This window comes from Babylonia areolata, chromosome 30 (genome assembly GCF_041734735.1).
Source record: "Babylonia areolata isolate BAREFJ2019XMU chromosome 30, ASM4173473v1, whole genome shotgun sequence".
NCBI classification, from domain to species: domain Eukaryota; kingdom Metazoa; phylum Mollusca; class Gastropoda; order Neogastropoda; family Buccinidae; genus Babylonia; species Babylonia areolata.
In genome coordinates, this window is record NC_134905.1 from 8548374 (window position 1) to 8554085 (window position 5712).

Here is a 5712-nt window from a genome sequence, read left to right on the forward strand (position 1 = left end):
ACACACACACACACACACACACACACACACACACCCCACCACCACCATCACCACCACCACCACTACCATCACGATCACGTACCACACACACACACACACCCCCCACCACCACCACCACCACCACCACCACTACCATCACGATCACGTACCACACACACACACACACACACACACACACACACACCACCACCACCACCACCACCACCACCACCACTACCATCACGATCACGTACACGTACCACACCACACACACACACACACACACACACACACACACACACACACAATGATGCTTTCAATTACGGGAGTGTATCATCTCTCTCTCTCTCGCTGTCTGTCTGTCTGTCTGTCTGTCTGTCTGTCTCTCTCTCTCTCTCTCTCTCTCTCTCTCTCTCTCTCTCAGAGAAATTGCTGTTTCACAGTCTGATGAAAGGCCTGTAATATATATTTCTGTACCTTATCCAGTCCTTTTGTTAAACATTGTTCACAGTCCCTTCACGAGGGGCTGGGCCTAATGTGAATAACCCATCCCCAGTCTTCAGCCTCTCTCAGTGCCGAATCAGACATTTTTATGAAACATTTTAATACTCAGACACGTGGTCTAGAATCGTGGGGTTTAGACAAGACTGCTATTGCACATTGTGAATCATTTTACTTATTTGGACTGAAAAAGTTTTTAGGAGTCGACATGTAAACACCTAATGATCTGGTGTCTGGGGAAACAAGCAGGTATCCAATGTACATAATTATATTCTGCAGTAAGCTGTGGTCGTTACTGGTTGATGCTGGTATAAATGAACAATGATACATATGGAACACCACGTACATCTTACAACATGTTATATTAGATGTGAGAGGGAAAAGAAATTGGGTGTCATATATACGAACATGTCTTTATGACTTTGGATTTGGGTATGTGTGGGCGTTTCAAGAGGTTGGTGAAGAGACTCATGTTTTTGAAAACTTTTCGTCAGCGCTTAATGGATTGTAGGTGACAAAATTTGGAGCAGCTTGCCCAGTCGAGTAATAGATTTGTGCAGATCTTATCATTCTACTCATTTAGTGAAGAACTATCTTATTCTAATATATGGACCGTCATCTACGATTTATTTTCACAAGATCTAGGTTTGGTATTTCCGGAATTAATGTGCATCAGTATCGCTATACAAATGCAGGTAGTTCATGAACGCCGTGTATCTTTGTGCAGGGAAACAAATGAAGATGAAGTTCATGTAGCGTTGAAGTGTCTTGCCCTGAATGATCTGTTTGTTTAGATTATGTTTATTGGTGTCATCTACAGATGATGGTGTTATTCGAAACCTGGCATCATATCTATACAGAGCTTTAAAGTTCACAGAGACAGTATTGTCTTAGTTTATTTCTTTGTTAAGCTGTGAAGTCAGCTGTGTAAGCACTGACAGTTATGATGACATTTACAAATTGTGTTATCGCCCCTTGTTCATACAAGGCCCCAAAGGAATGTTGTTGTTGTCGTTGTTGTTGTTGTCGTCGTCGTCGTCTCGTTCGTCATTTATCAGATGGATTCCCACGTCTCCTCGACGAAGGCGGCAGTACGTCGCAGGTCCTCCAGAGCTTCCGGGCCGCTGGGATTGGGTTGGACCAGGTTTTCTCTCGGAGCGCTTGGTTGAGCGGGCAGGACTGCAGCAGATGTTGTGTTGTCTGGCTGCCTGTTCTGCAGGGGCACTGCTCTGTGTCGCCGATACGGAGTTTCGTGTATAGGTGGTGTTTCAGGCGGTTGTGGCCTGTCCTGAGCCTGAAAATGGCTACCTGCTCTCGACGAGTCAGCAGGTAGTACGGGTCTGCTCTGTTGTGGCGTGGATGCTGCTGCTTCCACTTGTTCTGCAGCTTGGCCTTAATGATGGTCCTGGATTCAGAGTAGCTGGTAGACCTTTCCGTCTGCTCTTTCGTAGTGCCTTCCTTTGCCAGGGAGTCAGCAGTCTCGTTGCCAAGCACGTTGCAGTGGGAGGGAATCCACTGCAGGGTCTCAAAGGAATAAATCATCTCAGTCTCTTTCAGTGCGCTCCCCTGACCTCCACCCCACCCTCTCTGTGCACAGCCAGTGACTTGCGTGTCATCTGACGGTCTGACATACATGTTGTTCTCCTGACGGTCTGACATACATGTTGTTCTCCTGACGGTCTGACATACATGTTGTGTTCTCCTGACGGTCTGACATACATGTTGTTCTCCTGACGGTCTGACATACATGTTGTTCTGTCATCTGACGGTCTGACATACATGTTGTTCTGTCATCTGACGGTCTGACATACATGTTGTTCTGTCATCTGACGGTCTGACATACATGTTGTTCTCCTGACGGTCTGACATACATGTTGTTCTCCTGCTCCACTCTTCCCTCTTCCTCCCCCTCTCCTCGTCACCCACCCCATGCACACTACCCCCCCTCCCCCTAACCCTCCACCCCTAATTTCTTCATTAAAGAATCTTGGCAAAGTCATTCACAAGATGATGATGATAATAACAATAATAATAATAATCATCATCATCAGCATCATTGATCAGCATAGTAGGCCGTATAGCGCTGAATCTTGTGCAGAGACAAATGAATGAATAGATAAATAAATAAACAGATAGATAAGTGAATAACTAAGTAAATAAATAGATAAGTAACAGTTCATGTCAAGAGAAAGCTGGAGAAAGTGTAGACCAGGAAGAGGCAGGGGGGTGGGGGAGGAGCAGGAAAGGCTGTTCTGGGAAGAGGTAGGTCTGAAGGGCAGACTTGAAAGCTGAGCTGAGTGCGGAGATTTGACGAAGAGAGTTCATTCCAAATACAAGATCCAGAGACAAAGAAAGAGCGGTGGCCGACAGTGAAGAGTATGACATCATTTGAAGCAGCTGAGAGCAGTGCCGTTGATACCAGCTGTATAACTTAATACGCGAAAGAAGGATCGAATTGTTTCTTGTATCAAAGGCGGCTGATAAGTCCAGAAGAGTTAGAAGGCAATCTTTTACTGAGTCAAACGCTGACAGTAGTTTATTAAGGACGTCAAATCAAATCAAATTATGGTGCTCAGAGCCTCGCCGACCATCTCAAGGCTATCGCCACGTTAGTACCTACTTTAGGTTATTAAGGATGTGGAGAGTGGTTTCGGTGCTGTGGTCAGCACGATAGGCAGACAAGGGCGGAGGACAATGTTGAGTATCAGTATCAGTATCAGCAGCTCAAGGAGGCGTCACTGCGTTCGGACAAATCCATATACGCTACACCACATCTGCCAAGTAGATGCCTGACCAGCAGCGCTACCCAAGGCGCTTAGTCATTGTTGAAACGAAGGTGGTGGTTCAGCTGCTTGGACAAGAAAGAACATTGACGGAAATTCAGAAAAGGTAAAAGATAATGGGTAAAATGCAGGCATGAAACACAACCAAAGAACACACACACACACACACACACACACACACACACACACACACACACATACACACACACACGTGCACACACACACACACACACACACACACACACACACACACACACAGACAGAGACAGCAACTTATGCAGGAAAAGAGAGCTGTTCAAAATAAACATGCACGTGCGTCAGTTTACGGTTTACCTGACGTGTTTCCCTCCATGTATACACACTGTGTTATCCTGCTGTTCTCAGCTGCATGGTGTGTTGGTCTGCCCCTGGCGTCTTGGCTGAAGGTGTTGGTCTGCCCCTGGCGTCTTGACTGAAGGTGTTGGTCCCCCTGGCGTCTTGACTGAAGGTGTTGGTGTGTTGGTCTGCCCCTGGCGTCTTGACTGTCTTGACTGAAGGTGTTGGTCTGCCCCTGGCCTCTTGACTGAAGGTGTTGGTCTGCCCCTGGCGTCTTGACAAGGTGTTGGTGTGTTGGTCTGCCCCTGGCGTCTTGACTGAAGGTGTTGGTGTGTTGGTCTGCCCCTGGCGTCTTGACTGAAGGTGTTGGTCCCCCTGGCGTCTTGACTGAAGGTGTTGGTGTGTTGGTCTGCCCCTGGCGTCTTGACTGAAGGTGTTGGTGTGTTGGTCTGCCCCTGGCGTCTTGACTGAAGGTGTTGGTGTGTTGGTCTGCCCCTGGCGCCTTGACTGAAGGTGTTGGTGTGTTGGTCTGCCCCTGGCGTCTTGACTGAAGGTGTTGGTCTGCCCCTGGCGTCTTGACTGAAGGTGTTGGTGTGTTGGTCTGCCCCTGGCGTCTTGACTCAAGGTGTTGTTCTGCCCCTGGCGTCTTGACTGAAGGTGTTGGTGTGTTGGTCTGCCCCTGGCGTCTTGACTGAAGGTGTTGGTCTGCCCCTGGCGTCTTGACTGAAGGTGTTGGTGTGTTGGTCTGCCCCTGGCGTCTTGACTGAAGGTGTTGGTGTGTTGGTCTGCCCCTGGCGTCTTGACTGAAGGTGTTGGTCTGCCCCTGGCGTCTTGGCTGAAGGTGTTGGTCTGCCCCTGGCGTCTTGACTCAAGGTGTTGGTCTGCCCCTGGCGTCTTGACTCAAGCTGTTGGTCCCCCTGGCGTCTTGACTCAAGGTGTTGGCATGAAGTCTTCTTTTTCTTCTTCCTTGATTCTGTGAAGAGTCACTGTGGCGCCACTGCAGAAATAAAAAAAACCCTGTTCATCAGATTCAACCAGGTCTGTCGGTTGTGTGTCAATCCCTGGTCTCTGCAAGTGTGTGTGTGTGTGTGTGTGTGTGTGTGTGTGTGTGTGTGTGTGTGTGTGTGTGTGTGTGTCTGTGTGTGTGTGTGTGTGTGTGTGTGTGTGTGTGTGTGTGTGTGTGTGTGTCTGTGTGTGTGTGTGTGTGTGTGTGTGTGTGTGTGTGTGTCTGTGTGTCTGTGTGTGTGTGTGTGTCTGTGTCTGTGTGTGTGTGTGTGTGTGTGTGTGTGTGTGTGTCTGTGTGTGTGTGTGTGTGTGTGTGTGTGTGTGTGTGTGTGTGTCTGTGTGTGTGTGTGTGTGTGTCTGTGTGTGTGTGTGTGTGTGTGTGTGTGTGTGTGTGTGTTTTCATCCATTTTTCACTGTTGTCTGTCCTTTATTTTCTTTTTCTTTCTTTCTTTTTTCTCGCCCCTGTCTTCCCCTCCTTATTCCCTACACAGTTCATTGGAAGATTGTTTCAGCAATGTCACTCCAGTTTTCCTCAAAACTGCCCCAGTCAAGCAGGCCGACACAGCCACAAGGATCGGCGAGGTTGGAGCAGCAGCACTTAAGGCCAGACACTACAGTCAAATAACGACTTTTTTTTTTCTCTTCAACTATATCTTTCTTTTTTTCTCTACTAGGTGTATCATCACTCATGGATCACAAAAAAATGTTATCTTAGATTTCTGTGAATACCCGTTGCTATGGAAACAAATCAAAATGGCCGCCAAACAATGTATCAAAGAAATCGGGTTTGTGGTCCATGTGGTGCATGCAGACATTTTTTGTTATGTATGTGGACTTGATATATAATGACATTATCTTAATTTTCACGTGACATTGTGTTGATTCTTCAATTATTGTATTTTTTATGAATTTTTTAAATTTTGGGTATTGTGAAATCCTCAAAATTTACAATGGATAAAAAGATTGGAACCGCTATGAATTAAAACCCAGAGAATATTTTCATACATACTCACGATAAAACTTTAAAAACATGCTATAAAACAATCATGCAAAGTCTTATGGTTTTACGTTTACTCATCATTGAGCAAGTCCAAGGTATGTTGTCAAGGCCAGAAACTTGACGACTTGC